Source organism: Oryctolagus cuniculus, chromosome 7 (assembly GCF_964237555.1).
Source record: "Oryctolagus cuniculus chromosome 7, mOryCun1.1, whole genome shotgun sequence".
Lineage (NCBI taxonomy): Eukaryota > Metazoa > Chordata > Mammalia > Lagomorpha > Leporidae > Oryctolagus > Oryctolagus cuniculus.
This window is the reverse complement of record NC_091438.1, coordinates 46,161,171-46,181,098: the sequence shown is the minus strand read 5'-3', so window position 1 is coordinate 46,181,098 and position 19,928 is coordinate 46,161,171. Positions and strand designations below refer to the sequence as shown.

At 49.3% G+C, this 19,928-nt stretch overlaps 2 long non-coding RNA genes across 3 annotated transcripts; one reads left to right on the top strand and one right to left on the bottom strand.

Annotated features, from left to right (window-relative positions):
- Positions 1-2,092: 2,092 nt before the first annotated feature.
- LOC138850399 (uncharacterized) lies at positions 2,093-18,806 on the bottom strand. The gene is made up of 2 exons (XR_011390119.1): positions 18,701-18,806; positions 2,093-2,667 (listed from the first exon to the last, which is right to left on the bottom strand). It is a non-coding gene; the product is annotated as an uncharacterized lncRNA (long non-coding RNA).
- Positions 10,736-12,162, top strand: LOC138850398 (uncharacterized). 2 transcript variants are annotated; one of them, XR_011390118.1, is made up of 3 exons: positions 10,744-10,959; positions 11,779-11,823; positions 11,900-12,162. It is a non-coding gene; the product is annotated as an uncharacterized lncRNA (long non-coding RNA). The 2 variants fall into 2 exon arrangements; XR_011390117.1 differs by lacking the exon at positions 11,779-11,823 and having other exon boundaries at positions 10,736-10,959.
- Positions 18,807-19,928: the final 1,122 nt, after the last annotated feature.

The following is a 19,928-nucleotide window of genomic DNA, read 5'->3' as shown; positions in this document are numbered from 1 at the left end:
GAGCACTGGCTCAGCTCTGGCTGCTCTGCTTCCAGTCTGGCTTCCTGTCAATGCGCCTGGGAAGGCAGTGGAAGGTGGCTCAAGTACTTGAGCACTTGCCACCCATACTTGAGACCTGGAAGGAGTTTCAGGCTCCTGGTTTTGATCTGGCCCAGCCCTGGCTGTCATGGCCATTTGGGGGAATGAACCAATGAATGGAAGATCTCTTTGTCTCTCCACACTTCCCTCTGTCACTTTGCCTTTCAAATAAATAAAATAAATCTTTTAAATACAGAAGAAAGCTTATTTTTGCCTTGGTGTGCTATGCCATGTACAAAATAGATTTTAAGTAACCAACATGTGACAGAAGAAACAAATCCACTTCCATGGTGATGGGATTACTGGGGGCGACCCTTCTTTTATGGCTGTCCAAATCCATTTGGGAATGAGGCTAATCCAAATGCCCAAAGAACCCAGAAAAAGAAACGCTACAATAGATGAATAATGAAACTGTGCCCGTGTGGTGGACTAAACCCTTGAGCAGGTGAAGTCGGAGCTAAATCTCGAGGGCCAAGCAGGTCTTGGCCCAGCCAATGAGGCAAGGGGGACACTACAGGTGCCAGGTGTCCGGGAGTGATTCTCTGTGCCAAAGGACAGCATGGGGTTGTTTGGGAAGCTCAAGGACCTGCTGGACGGTCTCTCTGGGGGTTGGGCATCTGTTCGGAGGAAAAGGTGGTCGGAGATGAGGCTGGACAGGCTAGAGAAGCAGACAAAGCCTGCGAGGCCTGGATGGACCATACGGCCCCTACCTCTAGTGTCTACGCTGTGGACTTTAACAGGCCCCAGTGTCCCTCCCTCAGCTTGCAGTTCCTCTGCTTTCCCTTTGATGATTGCAAAATGATTCCTTGCTAAAGATTAACTCATTAAATGAAGGGAGTGGTGCAAAGGCAAAGCCAGAGCCAAGATCCTGAATCACAAAGACTCAGATCAGTCCTGGAGTTAACACCTCAGTGCCAGCCTCTATCCTGAGAGCTTCACAGGCCTGGACGGGGGCTGATCAGACAAAGCACTACACAGTCTAATCCTAGACCCCAGGCAGACCAGAGCCCACTTCTGCCGTTAGCAAAGAAATGGAGGGCCGTGAGCACTGGGGACAATCCAGAGGCCCGCAGACAAACTCGGCCCCCACTTTGTAGGGTTCGCCACCTTTAATCCCTCCGGGAGCCCAGGAATTGAGGCCAGCCACTTGAGTCCTCACTCTGCGCGTGGCAAATAAACTGCTACTTTCTTCTACCATTCCAGGGCCGCAAAATGCCTTGCTGCACACTGGCTGAGCAGACCCAGTTCGTTCATTCTTTCTTTCCATCTTTCTTTCTTTCTTTGAAGAGGACAACAATACTAATTTAAAAAATTGTATTTACTTAGAAGCATTCAGAATTTTTTTTGCAGTTACGGAGTGGTATTCAGTTAACAGAACAATAATTGCTTTGCATAAACTGCATCAGAGACAATTAAAGATAAAAAAAAAAAAAAAAAAACCCAAACTACTGTCCCCATATAGAACTAATTTGTGCTGTGCACCAAGAACCTGCTTTAAATTTCCAAGCCAGGGGCTGATCCTGTGGCATAGAGGGTAAGGCATCTGGGTGCCACTTCGAGTCCGAGCTGCTCCACTTCCTTCCGATCCAGCTCTCTGCCGTGGCCTGGGAAAGCAGTAGAGAATGGCCCAAGTCCTTGGGCCCCTGCACCCACATGGGAGACTGGAAAGAAGTTCCTGGCTCCTGGCTTTGGATCAGCACAGCACCGGCCATTGCGGCCATGTGAGGAGTGAAGCAGCAGATAGAAGACCTCCTCTCTCTGCCTCTGGCTCTCTGTAACTCTGCCTTTCAAATAAATACATAAATCTAAAATAAATTTCCAAGCCATTTTTTAAAGAAGATTTTTTATTTGAAAGGCAGAGTTACAGCCATAGCGCCAGCCCCTCCAAACCAATTTACAACCCCCATACTATACCAGATAAGGTCAGTGCCATTGAAAATATCAGTAGGACAGGGCTGTCTAAAGACACATTCAGTAGCGTGCTATTGGTACAAAAAAAGACTCTGTACAGGTTTTTAAAAAAATCTACCACAGCCTTACATTTAAATTGTTTTCTTTAAAGGGAGTGAGTTGTATACAAGAGCGTTAAATGCTTTATAGACAAGAAAAAAAAACTGTTCTAGAACCAACTCATTCATCATCATCATCATCATCATCATTCCCCTCCTCCTCATCTTCTTCATCTCCCTCCACTTCCTCCAATTTCTTGAGCAGACCGGTTTTGGGGCTCTATAGCAATTCTCCCTACCAGCTCTGGGGGTGTTTTCTAACCCGCCCGCACAGATGTGCTGGGGGATTACTCTGGAGGCAGTGGGAGCCCTGGAAGACGGTTGGCAGAGGCGCCCGGCGTTGAGTTGTGCACTGTAAATGATCCCAGTAGAGGCTGTGAGGGAATCGCATTGCTAGCAGGAAACACTGAGCGCTCTGGGTGGCAGGTGAAAGCGAAGGGGTTTGGTAATGGATGAGAGAGAGGACTCAGGATGTCATCCAGGTTCCTTGGGTGGTCCTCTGTAGTGTGGGAAAAGGAGGAGCAGTCTTGCAGCAGAGGGGAGGAAAGTGTGTTGTTTTAGACTGTTGAATTGGAGGCACCTGCAAAAAAAAAAAAATGATAGAAACATTTTAAAGACCTTTAAGGACCTGGAAGTGTTCCTTGATTTTGGACACAGGACATATTAGAGACTCAGCAAGAGCTGCTGAGGCAGGGATGTGCATCTGCAGGCCAGACCAGAGAGGCTGGAGGGAGGAGGGAGAGGTAAGCCGATGCAGACAGCAGGAAGAGACCTCTTACAGACACCACTGCGGAGCACAGAACCTCAGCTGGAGGGCATCGCTTTTCAAAGAGAGGCTCCTTATTTATTCTTTTGCACTTTTAAGATATTATTTATTTATTTACTTGAGAGGCAGAGTTACAGACAGAGGGAGAGACAGAGAGAAAGGTCTTCCATCCACTGGTTCACTCCCCCAAAATGGCCACTGGAGCTGGAGCTGGGCCAATCTGGAGCCAGGAGCCAGAAGCTTCTTCCAGGTCTCCCACGCTGGTGTAAGGGCCAAGCTTTCCCAGGCCATAGCAGAGAGCTGGATCAGAATAGGAGCAGACAGGACATGAACTGCTGCCCATATGGGATGCCAGCACTGCAGGCAGAGGCTTAACCTACTATGCCACAGCACCAACCCCAGTATTTTGTTTTTTAAATAAAGAGAACTGAGGGTACAAGGAGAAATTTCACATTGATCCCAGGGTACACATGATCCTCTCCTAATTTTAATATCAAAGTAGCAACTGTCCTTGCTAAGAAAATCCAAACAACTGGAACAAAGGATCTGGTAGTCTCCAAACACAAAGAAAAGAGAAGGAACCGGAAAGGCTGTTTGCCTGCCATGGTTGGTTTAAGCTAAGTGTTCACATTGAAATGTTGCATTGTACTGCTTAAGAATGTGCAAGTTTACATGTCAATGCCAAATGCAAAAATAAATAGAAAAAAGAGAAATATCCAAACAATATAGAAGTCATAAAATTACTGCTTTTGAGCAGACTCCTGAGCTATGAGGCCTGGAACCCACAATTAAGCATTTTCTATGTCTGGCCCCTGCCTGCCTCCATATGTTCCAACCTCTTTCACACAAAACAACAGTAGTGACAGCAGAAACCTTCACCTCCTATCTCTCCTCCATTGCTACCCTCTCTCTTTCTATCACAAGGTTCTCAAAAAACCAGCACACATTTAAAAATCTCCCTGTGTTCTGACCCCACGGCTGCTGAGTTGGCATTCACAATGGCCAATGCCAGTGGATACTGGTGAGGCCTCATCTGTACAGTACAGTACAGTCTGTACCTGTTCTCTTGGTTTCCACACCAACTCATCTGAGTTTAATTCCGCCACCTCCGGAGCTTTGCTTCTTTGTGTAATCGTCTACTTTCTCATTAAATCTTGGACATCCATCCTTTGCCTTCTCTTCCCACATGGCAGCCTTAAATACTCTTTTTTTTAAAATTTTTATTTATTTTTTTGACAGGCAGAGTGGACAGTGAGAGAGACAGATAGAGAGAAAGGTCTTCCTTTTAGCCATTGGTTCACCCTCCAATGGCAGCCGCGGCCGGCGTGCTGTGGCCGGCGCACTGCGCTGATCTGATGGCAGGAGCCAGGTACTTATCCTGGTCTCCCATGCGGGTGCAGGGCCCAAGCACTTGGGCCATCCTCCACTGCACTCCTGGGCCACAGCAGAGAGCTGGCCTGGAAGAGGGGCAACCGGGACAGAATCCGGCACCCTGCCGGGACTAGAACCCCGTGTGCTGGCGCCGCAAGGCGGAGGATTAGCCTAGTGAGCCATGGCGCCGGCCTAATACTCTTTAACTGATAAAGAGCTTGGCTTTCGTCGTAGGACCAACTGAGTGAATGGTTTTTCCAAATAACAATCAAGCTTCCAGGTTTCTGGCACCGACTGGGTGGGCTAAAGTTCAGTTGTATTCTGACACTAATTTACCCTGAGTTAGTGCAGAGCCGTTGTTAACCCAGTGTTCAGTCCCCAAGACTGACCTCACTTCCTACACCAGCCACGGGTACGGTGTGCAGACTGCCCGCACTCCTGCTAGGCCAGCTGGAGAGTCCAGGCTTCCCAGAACCCCTTCTTTGATAACTGCTTGGAATGACTCACAGATCCCAGGAAAGCACTATACTTAGGCTGCAACAGTCTTATTAAAAAGGATATAACTTGCTGGCAGTCAAAGAGAAGAGATGCATAGGGCCAAGGATGGCAGGATTGGATGGGGTTGGTTGCAGGGGGCACAGAGCTTCTAGGCCATGTCTCCTAGAGAGGGTCACTGCCTCCGCCCAGTCTCGCTCCCATGAGGCTGGTGCTCCAGCAAGAGAAAGGCTTGATTGTTATTACTGGTGAGCAGGCAGGTCTCCAATCTGTGGCGTGGGGAAACGCTTTTAGGGATTAGTTGGGAGAAAGCCGGAACGCAGACGTGCCTGGTGAGGCAGATCTTGACTGGAGAGGCTTGGAATCAGGCCTGTGTAAAGACTTTTAGCTATGGATTTCTGTGCTTGAGAGGCATCTTGCTTCTGAAATGGCTCCAGCGTTCCCAAGTTCGGGTATTGTTCCGGCTTCTTTGGTGCTGTCGGCTGGATCTTCCTTCTTGCCGTGCACACCTGGCTTGTGTGACACATGGCTGTCTTGTGCATGCCTGGCCTCTGTGACACACAGCTGTCTGCTGCAGCTTGCATAACAGGTACTTCCATTTGTGCACGCGCAGCCATGTCCTACAAAGCAGGGACCTAAAAACAATATGATCAGACCCATCGTGATGGCCTGCGGTGGGAAAACTCAGGGACAGAACGGGGAAGTCTAAGAGGTTTTTATGCGTGGAGTACCAAGGAGAAACCAGGGACACAGGCAGTCTGCTACCATTCCCAGAACGGCAAATTCGCCAACTTGGAAGTTGCCCAAACCTTGTCCTCTTGATTTTTTTTTTTTATGTTGAGGTTTCATTCCGTTGTCATAGTTGGCTGACTCATTGGCATTGGCGACTGACCAGGGGGTGGAGCTGAAAGTTTGCAGGGTTGCTGTTCGGGGCCCCACCTTGAGTGACTGAATTAGCATAGACTCAGGGTGGCTGGAATTTCCCATCACGCAGGGGATTCCCTTCATGTCTGGAGAATCAGACTCTCCTAGTTCTTTTCTTCCTCCCTTCCTTTTTTTTTTCTTTTAAAGATGTATTTATTTATTTTAAAGGTGGATTTAGAGAGCGAGAGGAAGACAGAGGTTGAGAGATCTTCCATCGGTTGGTTCACTGCCCACTTGGTTACAGTGGCCGGGGCTGGGCCAGGTTCAAACCAGAAGCCTGGAACTCCTTTTGGGTCTCCCATGTGGGTGGTAGGGGCCCAAGCACTTGGGCCATCTTCTGCTGTTCTTTCAGGCACGTTAGCAGGGAGCTGGATTGGAAGTGGAGAAGCCAGGACTGGCATTGGCACTCCTATGGGATGTTAGCATTGTAGGTTGCAGCTTAACCCCCATGCCACAACACCACCCCCCCCCTTAGTTCTACCTCTTTATGCACTGCTTTTTAGTCTCCTTTGAAGGTCCATCCTCCTTTACTAAGGCTTGAATGTAGGAAATCTTTCAAGACTTGTTGGATTCACTCATTCATACATTCATTCATTTATTGAGTTTATTCAGTAAAATGATTACTGAGTATCTCCTATAGTAGATTGGGATTTCCTTTAAGCCCTGGGGATATCGCCATGCACAAACACAAGCATTTCTAAGAAGTCAGCATCTCACAGATGTTACAAAGCATTTCTCAGAAGGTTCTGTTCTGCGGTTCTCATTACACGATCCTGGCTTGGTCTTTCCCAGTGTTGCTTTTGTGGAGAAAAAATGCAGCAGAAAAAGCAAACAGAGCACAGAATGTCGGAGGGTGGGGCGGGGGCTGGGTTACAACTTTAGAAGGATGGGCAGATGGTGTTTGAACAGAGAGTTGAGGAAAAGGAGGCCGTTAACTGCCTGAGTATCCGGGAAAACAGCGGGGCAAGAGCCTGAGGGGGAAGCATCCTGTGGCCGAATCAGAGAGAATGGCGAGGAAAGACTGAATGAAGGCCAAAGTATATAGAGCGTCTGTGAACGCGGAGCTTGATGGGGGCCAGGGACAAGGCCTGACTTACGTGAGCTAACTGGACCTTAGCACTACTCTGGGAAATGGGTAGAGAAGAGGCCGGTGGGCCTTTTGTCCCTCTGACCCCAAATGAACCACTTCCTGTTCCCCACTTTGGAAAGCCCACTTATTCCTTCCTTTTTTTTTTTTTTTAAACATTTATTTATTTATTTATTTGACAGATAGAGTTAGACAGTGAGAGAGAAAGAGAGAAAGGTCTTCCTTCCGTTGGTTCACCCCCCAAATGGCTGCTACAGCCAGAGCTACGCTGATCTGAAGCCAGGAGCCAGGTGCTTCTTCCTGGTCTCCCATGCGGGTGCAGGGCCCAAGCACTTGGGCCATCCTCCACTGCCCTCCCGGGCCACAGCAGAGAGCTGGACTGAAAGAGGAGCAGCTGGGGCACAGCAGAAAGCTGGACTGAAAGAGGAGCAGCTGGGACTAGAACCAGCGCCCATATGGGATGCCAGCACCACAGGCGGAGGATTAACCAAGTGAGCCACAGCGGCAGCCCCCACTTATTCCTCTGTTCCCTACCATCCAAACCCAGAAATCTGGAAGGCGTCTCACTCCTCCTACTTTACCAAGCCTCACTCCCCATCAGTCTGTGCTTATGGTTGTATTTACATCCCACAATTTGCTCAGATCCTGGGTTTCTCATCAACTTTCAACAGGATGTGGCCGGCGCCGCGGCTCAATATGATAATCCTCCACCTTGCGGCACCGGCACACTGGGTTCTAGTCCAGGTCGGGGCGCTGGATTCTGTCCTGGTTGCCCCTCTTCCAGGCCAGCTCTCTGCTGTGGCCCGGGAGTGCAGTGGAGGATGGCCCAAGTGCTTGGGCCCTGCACACCATGGGAGACCAGGAGAAGCACCTGGCTCCTGCCTTCGGATCAGCGCGGTGCGCCAGCCACAGCGCGCCAGCCGTGGCGGCCATTGGAGGGTGAACCAACAGCAAAAGGAAGACCTTTCTCTCTGTCTCTCTCTCTCACTATCCACTCTGCCTGTCAAAAACAAAAAAACAAAACAAAACAAAAAAAACAGGATATTTTTAAACATTCTTCACATTTTGTCTTGACTATGTGCCAAGCTGAAGCCAGGAGCTCAAGCACTTGAGGCACCTTCTGCTCCCTCCCCAGGCACACTGGCAGGCAGCTGGATCTACAGCAAAGTACTGGGGCTGGCTGTGCTGTAGCAGGTAAAGCTGCCGCCACCTGCAGTGCTGCCATCCCATATGGGCGCTGGTTGGAGTCCTGGCTGCTCCACTTTCGATCCAGCTCTCTGCTATGACCTGGGAAAGCAGAAGATGGCCCAAGTCCTTGGGCCCGTGCACCTGCATGGGAGACCCAGAAGAAGCTCCTGGCTCCTGGCTTCAGATTGGCGCAGCTCTGGCTGTTTTGGACATCTGGGGAGTGAACCAGCGGATGGAAGACCTCTCTCTCTCTGTCTCTGCCTCTCCTTCTCTGTGTAACTCTGACTTTCAAATAAATAAATAAATCTTAAAAAAAAAAAAAAAAAGTGAAGTACTGTGATACGGAGTGTGGGTGTCGCAGGCGGCAGCCTCCTAAGCCTTTGCACCACGATGCCTGCCCCGCCAGGTTTTATAACCAGCCCTGCGGTGAGAATTACCTTCCCAGGGCACTCCCCCAGGAACTGACGTGCCTTTCACTAGGCCCAGCTCCTGAACACTGTAGCTGGTTAAGTCTTCAACTTCCTAGTGCCATTGACTTGCAGTTATGGGTTTTAAATGCCTGCATGAGTTTGAGAGCTAAGTCATGTTCAAGCTCTTGCAAAGAGGACATTCACATAATTAATAGATGAAAAGGCACTCAGTTTTATCTTTATTTTAAAAAAAGATTTATTTATTTATTTATTTGAAAGGTGGAGTTACAGAGAGGCAGAGGCAGAGGCCGAGAGAGAGAGAGAGAGAGAGAGAGATCTTCCATCCACTTCCATCAGAAGTGGAGCAGCCAGGACTTGAATCAGTGCCCATGTGGGATGCTGGCACTGCAGGTGGCAGCTCAACACGCTACACCACAGCAGGGTACTCAGTTTTATTAGTCATTAGGAAAATGCAAAGTAATCAAGACAATACACATGTAGCACAATAGCCATCTTTAGAAAACCTTATGATACCAGGTTTTGGTAAGGACGTGGAGCAACTAGAATTCTCGTAGTCTTGACTGATTGAAAACTCCTGCTTGACTGATAAAAAATTATAAAAAAAAAAAAAAAAACAACCACTTTGGAAAACTATTCAGTGCTGTCTACTAAGGCTGAACCATGACCCATGACCTTATGACCCAACAATTTCACAGCTAAGCATGTACCCAACGGAAGTGAAGGTCCATCGAAGGAATATGCATGAAGCTTCATAGCATTGAAGTGGAAGCAACCTAAATAGTTACCAGCAGAATGGATAAGTTATGGTAAACTCAAAATTCAATTTTTTTCTTTCTTAACAATGTTTTATCTGGGGCCAGCACTGTGGCACAGCAGGTATAGCTGCCACCTGCTGGGCTCCGGTTGAAGTCCTGGCTGCTCCACTTCCAATCCAGCTCTCTGCTAATGTGCTTAGGAAAGAAAGCAGTGAAAGATGGTCCAAGTCCCTGGGCCCCTGCACCCACTTGGGAGACCAGGAAGAAGCTTCTGGCTTCCGGCTTTGGACCAGCCCAGCTCTGGCCATCTGGGGAGTGAACCAGCAAATGGAAGACCTCTCTCTCTCTCTCTCTCTCTCTCTCTCTCTCTCCATCTGCCTCTCTGTAACTCTGCCTTTCAAATCAACAAATAAACAAAGCGTTTTGTCTATTTATTTGAAAGGCAGAGTGATGGAGTGCAAGGGTGTGACAGGGAGAGACAGAGATTTTTCATCTGCTGGTTCATTCCCCAAATGCCTGCAACAGCTGGGATGAGCCAGGCTGAGGCTAAGCACCAGGGACTCCATCTGGATCACCGACAGATCCCCTGAGTCACCACCTGCTGCCTCATGTTAGTATCAGCAGGAAGCTAGACCAGAAGAGAAGCCAGACTCGAACCCGGTGCAAGTGGGTGTCGCAGAAGGCAGCCTAACTGTGGCACCTCCACGCCTGCCCCTTGATTTCCATACTGCGATGGGAAGGGTGCACTGTGCCTGCACAGCAGCCCAGGGGAATCTCATGATGATAAAATAAAAGTCCATTTAAGTTTCCTTTCTGTCTCCTTCAGAAACAGGCAACACTAATTTAGAATGTTAGAAGTCAAACGGTGTAACCTTGGGGCAGCGCAGGTGGTTATTCATTAAGAGGGGCCTAAGGGAGCCAGGTTCCAGTTTTTGAAATGGGTGGAGGTCACATGGATGGGTCAGTGTGTATAAGCCCATTGCACTGTATTTTTTTTTTGAAGATTTATTTATTTATTTGAAAGGCAGATATACAGAGAGGGAGAGAGAGAGGTCTTCCACCTGCTGCTTCACTCTCCAGATGGCTGCAACAGCTGCAGCTGGGCTGGTCCAAAGCCAGGAGCCAGGAGCTGCTTCTGGGTCTCCTATTCAGGTCTAGGAATCCAAGCACTTAGGCCGTCTTCCACTGCTTTCCCAGGACATAGCAGAGAGCTGGATTGGAAGTGGAGCAGCCAGGACTCAAACTAGTGCCCATATCAGGGATGCAGGTGCCTTAGGCAGTGGCTTTACCCGCTATGTCACCGCATCAGCCCTGTGCTGAACTCTTAAAATTTGCATCATATTCGTACATATTTTAGCTCAATTTGAAATAATAGGCTATGGTTTTCATCTTTGGTAGGCATATATCTCTAGCATGTTTGCGGGAATGCTATGACTTGCAGATATCTTATTCTTTTTAAAATGATAATGACTTGGTGAAGATTCAGCCTAAATCCTTCCCCGTTGTTTGTTTTTATGGGAAAGGTAGTTTTCCTGACCTTTTACAGGGAGGCAAGAAAGCTTTGCTAACGGCACAGCGCTCCCTCTGCTGGTGTTTTGGTGTAATGCTACAAAACCGGAAGCTGGCTTTCTGAGCTTCTGGGCTTTTCTCCCGGACTTTGACCAAGATTGTCGATTTGTCTCCCTCTTGTCCCAGCCCTGCGGTCTCTGTGGATGGGCAGTGCTCTGGAAGGGCCCTTCCTCTGGCAGGTGCGTCTGGAGCGCGCACGGGGCCAGCGTGCTGCAGCCCTGCCTGTCGCGCCCGGGGAGTGTTGGAGAGAGCCAGCGTTTGCCCGCCAGCCTAGTCTCCAGCTCCTGTGAGTCCACTGGACACTGCCCTCCCCCTCCTCCCCCCACCGCCCCGTGCTAGTGCTGACACCGTGCAGGCTTTGTGACTGTTGGCGCGTCCCACTTGCTTGTTCTCACGCGTGGAGCCTGTGGGGGATCCTCTGTTATTTGGTCTTGCTGTAGTTGAATGGAGGGATGCGGCTGGGCCCTCCAGCTGTTCTCACCTGGCAAAGGGCGAAGACAGGCGCCCTCCAGTCTCTCTGACAAGGGCGCTCATTCCGCTTCTTTTTACCGGGTGACCTGGTACCCGCCCCCCAAAGCCGTCACCGTGGCAGTTCGGTTTTCTTAAGTGGATTTCAGGGCATGACAAACATTCGCCTACGTTCATGTGAGGATTCACGGCCATTGAACTTCGATGCTGTTACTGCCGCTGCTGCCATCTTCCCAGAATCCCCTGGCTTATAGTGCACTTTGCTGTATGTATAGTTCCGGGATAAAATTAATAGACTTTATCAAATTAAAGCTCTGGTCACTGCCTGCGACCCCTGCACCCATCTCGGGGTGCTTGGTTTGAGTCCAGGCTGCTCGGCTTTTGATCCAGGTTCCTGCTGACACACATCCAGGCAGGTAGATGATGGCTCTCAAGTTTCTGGGTTCCTGCCACACACATGGAGACCTGGGTACAGCTTCTGGCTCCTGGCTTAGGCCTGGCCCAGCCAAGGGAACTGCAGGTACCTGGGGAGTGAATCAGCCAATGGAGGATCTTGCTCCTTTTCTCACTTTCGCTGTCTGTCTCTTTCTTTCTTTCAAATAAAATGAAAATAAAATTAAGAGTCTTCATATTTTAGGTTCACAAAAATGTGAGCTGAGGGGCCAGTGCTGTGGCGTAGCAGGTAAAGCCGCTGCCTGAAGTGCTGGCATCCCATAAGGGCACCGGTTCAAGTCCCAACTGCTACACTTTCCATCCAGCTCTCTGCTGTGGCCTGTGAAAGCGGTAGAAGATGGCTCAAGTCCTTGGGCCCCTGCACCCACGTGGGAGACCCGGAAGAAGCTCCTGGCTCCTGGCTTTGGATCAGCACAGCTCCAACCATTGCAGCCATCTGGAGAGTGAACCAGCGGATGGAAGACCTCTCTCTCTCTCTCTGCCTCTCCTCTCTGTCATTCTGCCTTTCAAATAAAATAAATTAATAAATAAATGGTTAACTAACGTATTAAAAACAAGTGAGCTGAAAGCACAGGGTATTATCGTCTGTCCTTTCTCCCCTGAACATTAACACCTTGCATTTGTTGGTGTGGTGCGTTTGTTAGAATTGATGAACCCATAGTGATGCCTCAAAATCTATAACTTACACTGGGGTTGATTATTGGCATTATACAACTTGATGGACTTTTGCAGTGCTGTGCTGTCAGGTGCGTTGTATTTCGAGAAGAGTTAAAAGAGCAAGCATCAGGGCAGGCATTTGGTACCGCAGTTCCGATGCTGGTTAGAGCCCGGCTCTACTCCCAATTCCAGTTCCCTGCTACTGCCCCCCCTCCCCCGGAAGCAGCCGCTCACGGCTCAGTGACTGGATTCCTGACACCCATGTGGGAGGCTCGGACTAAGTTCCCAGCCTTCAGCTTCAGCTTGGTGCAGCCCTGGCCATTGAGGGGTTTGGGGGAATGAATCAGTGGAAGGGAACTCCCCATCTTTCTGTGTCGCTCTGCCTCTTTTTTTTTTTTTTTTTTTTGGACAGGCAGAGTTAGCCAGTAGAGAGAGAGACAGAAAGGTCTTCCTTCACCCCCCAAATGGCCACTATGGCCAGCATGCTGCGCCAATTCGAAGCCAGGAGCCAGGTACTTATCCTGGTCTCCCATGGGGTGCAGGGCCCAAGCACCTGGGCCATCCTCCACTGCACTCCCTGGCCACGGCAGAGAGCTGGCCTGGAAGAGGGGCAACCGGGACAGAATCCGGCGCCCCGACCGGGACTAGAACCCGGTGTGCTGGCGCCGCAAGGCGGAGGATTAGCCTAGTGAGCCACGGCACCGGCCTTGCTCTGCCTCTTAAACCAATGCATAAAAACTGTGAAAAAAGAACAACTCTCTATTTAGAAGCGGCTCTCCTGTTTCTGGCACAATCCGTTACGACACGGATTGGCTGCTTGGCTCTCACGGAGGGGATTCTTTACCCTCACTGTAAAGACAACAGAAAGACGCATGGGGCTCTCGGCAGGAGCTGATGGCACCAAAGTCCAGAGAAAGAAAGTCACTGGGAGCAGAGGAGGCCTGGGAGGAGAAGCAGAGCAACATGTCCAGGTGCATGGATTTCTGGTGACCTGGCCTCATCCAGAGAGAATGTGCTGTGATTTGTCTGTGTCTCAGATCAGCCCGCCCACAACTTTTGATAGATGTTAAGAAGGCATGCCTACATTGTGTCTATATTTGTTTATTAGTCTTTCTCCAATGCAAGCCACTGTTTTGCTTGAACAATTGTAAGTCTGGGTTTCTAGGCTGATGTTTCCCATGGGCTTTCAATGTGGCTGGTAGGCCACTGACAACTGTGGTTTCCTATAGCTTGTATAGGAATGTAGAACGAGAGGGAGAGAGAGAGAGAGAGAGCTCCCATCTTCTGGTTCACTCCCCAAACGCCCCTGGAGCTGGTCCAGGGCCAGCAAGAAACTCCATCCAGGCCTCCCACGTGGGCGGCAGGGACCCAATTACTTGAGCCATCACTGCTGCCTCCCAGGGTGTGCATTAGCAGGGAGCTGGAATTGGACATGGAACCAGGACTGGCGCCCAAATACTCCAAATGCTCCCGCGTGGGATGCGGTGCCCCAAGTGGCAGCTTAACCACCACGCCCAGGGTCCTCCCCAGCAGAGCTTCTTGCAGCCTTTTTTTTTTTTTCCCTGTTCTGGTCTCTTCACATGGAACTGATTGCAGAGAAGCATTCTAAGACGTTTGTGATTTCAAACCTTCCAATCAGACTGTAGTAACTTAGATTTTTTGTTTTTCTGTTTTAAAACATTTTCCTTCCATTTCTTTTGCCTTATTGCGCCGCTGACGGCGCACGAAGGAAACATCCCAGCTGCGCCCAGCAGGTTCTCACCGGAATTGCACATTAACCTTAAATAGCCAAAAGAGCATATTCGTTTGCTACTGCTGCGGTAAGAATTACTACAACCGTAAGGCCTTGAAGAAACACAAGTTGTTTTACAGTTCTGGACGTTGGAAGTTTGAAACGGTCTCAGGGCGCTGAAATCTCTCTGTCCCCGCTGCTGCCTGTGCCCTGGAGGTTCTAGCGGGGAAATCCGCTTCCTAACCGTTTCCAGCCTCCAGAGGGCGCCCGCGTTCCTTGGCTCAGGGTCCCGGGACCGCGATCTTAAAGCTGCTTCTACTTCAGTGCGCGCATCTCCGACTCTCCCATCCTTCCGGACTGTTGTGAGCACCTGGGGTAGTCCAGGTAATCCAGGATACTCTCCACATCTCAGGAGCCTTACTTGATCACATTGACTTCACAGAAAAATACACTGCGATTTACATACACTTCAGATAATTCTGCACAAATATATATATATATATATATATATATTTCAGATAATCCTGCATAAAAGTCTCTCCTGCCAGGTGAGGTGACATGCACACTTGCTGGAGACTAAGGCATTGATGACTTTGAGGCCCCATTATCCTGCTTGTGAGTATTTAGAGAAACATTTGGTTCTTCCTTTTATTTTTATCCAAAATCTTTTTTTTTTAAAGATTTGTTTATTTGAAAGTCAGAGTTAAACAGAGAGAGAAGGAGAGGCAGAGAGAGAGAGAGAGAGAGAGAGAGAGGTCTTCCATCTTCTGGTTCACTCCCCAAATGGCCGAAACGGCAGGAGCTACACCAATCTGAAGCCAGGAGCCAGGAGCTTCTTTCGGGTCTCCCGTGGGTGCAGGGGCCCAAGGACTTGGGCCATCTTCTACTGCTTTCCCAGGCCATAGCAGAGAGCTGGATCAGAAGTGGAGTAGCCAGGACTCCAACCAACACCCATATGGGATGCCAGCGCTGCACATAGCAGCTTTACTCCACAGCACGAGCCCTCCCAAATCTTTTAAATTTGTGATCAGTAGGTAAAATTGCTGGTTGTTATATGCTTCCTTTGAATAACTAGGAAGATATTGTATATCTATTTCTTAATACATTTTAAAAAAGGATTTGTTTATTTGAAAGGCAAGTTTATGGAGAGATAGAAGTGAGAAAGAGACGGAGACACACACAGAGGTCTTCTGTTGGTTCACTCCTCAAATAGCTACAATGGCCAGGGTTGGGCCAGGCCCCAAGCCAGGAGTCTGGAACTCCATCTGGGCCTCCCACGTGGGTGCAGGGGCCTGAGCACTTGGGCCATCTTTGGCTGCCTTCCCAGGTGCATTGTGGGAAGCTGGATGGGAAGTGGAGCAGTCATTTGGGATGTCAGCATTGCAGGCAGTGACTTAGCCCACTGTGCCACGGTGCCAGCCCCCACCCCCCATACAGTTTTGGTTAACTCGCATCAATAAATGAACAGATTACATGTATCTCAGTACCCACTGGTTTGCACCTTTCGCTGATGACTCATGTCTTATTAGGGTTTAGATGAATGCCAGAGCTTCGACTTCTGGACCTTACAGAGTCACAGGTTATGCTACTATTCACCCTTTTGATTTCCAAGTTTGATATGAAAGAGTTAACAGACATGACTGGGTCTTCAAAAAGTTCACAGAAAATGTGCATTAAGAAAAAACTGCCTGGCTTTCGAAAATTTTTGCACCAAAATAAACATTTTTAAATTTAATTTTCCCACAATTTTTAAAGATTTATTTGACAGGTAGAGTTATAGACTGAGAAAGAGAGAGATAGAGAGAAAGGTGTTCCTTCCGTTGGTTCACCCCCCAAATGGCTGCCAAGGCCAGCGCTACAACCATCCGAAGCCAGGAGCCAGGTGCTTCCTCCTGGTCTCCCATGCAGGTGCAGGGCCCAAGCACTCGGGCCATCCTCCACTGCCTTCCTGGGCCACAGCAGAGAGCTGGACTGGAAGAGGAGCAACCGGGACTAGAACCCGGCGCCCATATGGGATGCCAGCGCCACAGGTGGAGGATTAACCAAGTGAGCCACGGCGCCGGCCCCCACAATTTTTTTTGAAGCCCTGTTGTATGCAAAATGAGGCATTAGGACTCTTCTCCCTTTTGTCCAGTGCGGGGTGGGATGCGCCCTGCCTCTCTCTCTAGTCCTCACGTTCCAGGGAAGGACTGAATGTTCCCGGAAGACAACGCGCTGTGCCTTGAAGACATGGAGGTGGGAGGTGCGTTTAGTGACCCAACCCGGCTTAGAAATGACCACCAGGAACATCCTTGAAGCCCGGACCGCAATGCTCCTCGCCACCACATCTCGTGCGCTAGCACAGTGGGGGGAGGGTGTAGAGTGGATGCACCGTACAACAGACACAGCCACAACGGCTCAAGAAAAACGTCTGTGTCCTCCCTGAGCGGGATAAGGACCAGGGAAAGCAAGTTCTGAGCACAGAAACCTGTCCTGTGAGAAGTCTACAGGTGCACACGGCGCAGCGTCCAGGCAGGCAGCAGGAGGAAGCTTTTGGTTCTTAGCGCTATTCTGAGCACGCGCCACCAGCACGGGTGGCCCTGCGGACAGCGCAGGAGAGCCGGGAGGGGCCGTGGGCAGCTGCGGGAAGCAAGGTTTGGCCTGCAGGGCTTCTCATTCCAGAGCTGAAACCTCGGAAATTGCCATCCTTTTCTGAATGGAGCAATAGACCAAGGGGATGGGGAGCGGCGGGGGGCAGAATAATAAAGAACATAAAATTATTACAAGGCTATTGTTCAAGTTCCCGTGGTATCTGGCGTCACAGGGGATGTAGAGCTCTTAATATGCTTTTCTCTTCTGAATGAGGTGATAAAGTGGCGGCTATTAAGGAGCCAGCAGGAAACAAATATCGAATACTTCATGCTCATAAGAGGTCATTCCACTCTCACAGTTCTGCTTGCGAGCTTCCATTTTTAAAGGCGAAGAAACAGCTTTGAGAGGTTAATGAGCTTTCCCAGGATCACATAGCTAGTTAGATTCCAGAGCAAGAGTTCAAACCCAGGTCTCCCTAACAAAGTTCACGCATTTTTACTACCTCACAGCTAACTACGCTATCAGTATTTCACAGCTGATGATGAAATCTCTCATGTAGTAAATATGCACAAGCTCAAAATCATTCCCAGAAACATACAACTCCTGAAACCTAACCGCGCCTCACTGCTGGGTTGGACACGGAGCCAAGGTAAAGAATGAGCAAGCGAGCAAGTTGCCCAACAACCTGCAGGGGGCATCAGAGGCACATTGAACTTGGGACTCGCGTCCCATTGGCTTAGTAAGCAGCCTGTGTTGGGGGAGGGGAGGCAAAAGCGAAACAGAAGCTTCGGAGGGAAAGCGCTTTCCGCCTGCTGTTTTCCTACACCGCTCTCCCTCGATTTAAATTCTCCCCTTGTATTACTTTCAGCTTTCTCCCTAATCTTGTCCACCAGATGGCATTGCGGTTTTTACCTTACCATAGCTTCTTTATGTGTAATGATTTATTGCCTCCCTGCTTATTGTTCCTCGTTTAAGATGATTTCCCTTATTTTTAAGTACCTCAAGTTTATCGTAAAGTGTATTCATTTAAAACCGTCTCTGTGCCTGTAAGAGGTCATGTAACGCCAACACTGATAATTGTAAAAGAAGCACTAGCAAGAGGAGCGAGTGCCTGCATGGACTGAGTTTGTGGGGGTGGGAAACATCGAATTAAAACTAAGTGGAGTTGGAAATTACTGTACTCCTACTTTATTTGGTGAAGAAAAGAAAGTTAAACAGATGCTCTGATTTGACAAAGATGAAGATTGTATTTTCTTTTGCCATTTAAAAATTTTTTAAATTAGCATTTATTTATTTGGAAGAGCGACAGAGAGAGAGGAGAGAGAGAGAGAGAGAAGAGAGACAGAGATCTTCCATCCACTGGTTCAATCCCCACGTGGCTGCCGCAGCCAGGCTGAAGCCGGGAGCCAGGAGCTCCATCCAGGTCTCCCACATGGATGGCAGGGGCCCAAGCACTTGGGCCATCGTCTGCTGCTTTTCCAGGTGCCTAAGCAGGGAGCTGGATGGGAAGTGGAGCAGCCGGGACCCAAATCGGAACGCTGGCATGGGATGCTGGCGTCACAAACGGCGGTTTAACCCGCTGCGGCGCGACGCTGGCCCCCATGTCTTAATACTTCGTATGCAGGTACAGGGCGGTTGCATTGATTCTCTGCTGCTGCTGCTGCTGCAACAGGTTGCTTCACGTTTACCCTTCAACCAGCACAAATTACAGTCCCGCAGATCAGAAGCCCGCGCAGGGCTTCTGTGGGCCAAGGTCAAGGCATCAGTCCGCTGTGGCCCCTGAGGGAAGCTGCATGGGGGAATTCGTTTCTTTGTCCTTTGCAGCTTTCCTGGGCCGCCTGTGCTCCTTGGCTGCAGCCTGCTCTCTGTCTCCTTGGAACCATGACTGCATTTCTCAGAGCCCTTCTCTCATAGTCACCTTCCATCCTGCCTCTCTTTCCACGTTTACAGACTCTTGTGACAGCACTGGGCATACTTGGGTAATTCCAACTGTAAGGGGGATACACGAATGTGTAGGACACGTGACAGCTCACCCCTGCACTGACGCGTGGGTCACAGAACATCCAGTATCCATCTCCAACCCCACCCATAAATGCTGGCAATGTCTGCCAATCATTGTGACAACCACAAAAACCATCACACTTACAGTTTCCTGGACTCTTTCTCGAAGTGACATCATCCCTGTTGAGAATCATTGACGGGGACAGCATTTCTGCAGTACCTGACATTTTCGGTGGAAGGAGATGAACCTGATAAAGTTGACATTTGTTGAGTACTAATTATGTCATGTTACTGTTCTAAACATTCAATCTGTTTTAACTCATTTAATCCTCTCAACAACGCTACAATACAGGGCTTATTATTATCCTTGATTTACAGATAGGGAAATTAAGGCTTGCCAAGGTTAAATAACTCATCCAATAAAATGTTGTCAGTAAAGAAATCAGAATCCAAACATAGGCAATTTGGTCCCACAGTCTGTGGACTATAATCCCTTAGGGACAAAAGCTGCTCAGTCCTGAATCCGTTACTCCCAAATATGCAGTGATTGTTAAGATTTTTCAGAGGGGGCCAGCGCTGTGGCATAGTAGGTAAGCATCTGCCTGAGGTGCTGGCATCTCACGTGGACGCCTGTTCGAGTCCTGGCTTCTGATAAAGCTCCTTGTTGATGGCCTGGGAAAGCAGTAGATGACCCAAATGGTTGGGCCCTTGATCCGCTTTGGAGACCTGGAAGAAGCTCCTGGCTCCTGGCTTCGGATCGGCTCAGCTCTGGCCGTTGCAGCCATTTGGGGAGTGAACCAGCACATTGAAGACCTCTCTCTCTCTCTCTCTCTCTCTCTCTGCCTCTGCCTCTGCCTCTCTGTAACTCTGGCTTTCAAATAAATAAATACATAAATATATAAATAGCAAGGAGAGGAAGATGACCCAGCTCAAGAGAAAGAAGAGAAATGAGCTGGGAAGCTGACTTCTCTGAAGCCCAGAAGAAGGCTTTGCAAGACGAGGGAGAGGTGAACAGGTTGAAGGAATTCAGAGAGGCGGATGTGATGAAGGCGGAGATGCGTCCGCTGCGCTGCGTTTGGTGGTTATGTCCTTGGGAAAATTTGCCAGAGCTGTTGTAAGATAGATGGCGCTAGACTGAGAGAATGTGTGTGTATGTGTGTGTGTGTGTGTGTGTGTATGTGTGTGAAGAGTGGGGGTGGGGAGTGTGGACTACTCACTTGATCGATTTGCATATGAAGGGAGGATGGATGGAGCTAAGGCCCTGGCAGGGAGGGGATGCTTTAGGAACATACTGGAGAGGTGGACTGCTCCACTTCTGATCCAGCTCTCTGCTCTGGCTTGGGAAAGCAGTAGAAGGTGACACAAGTGCTTGG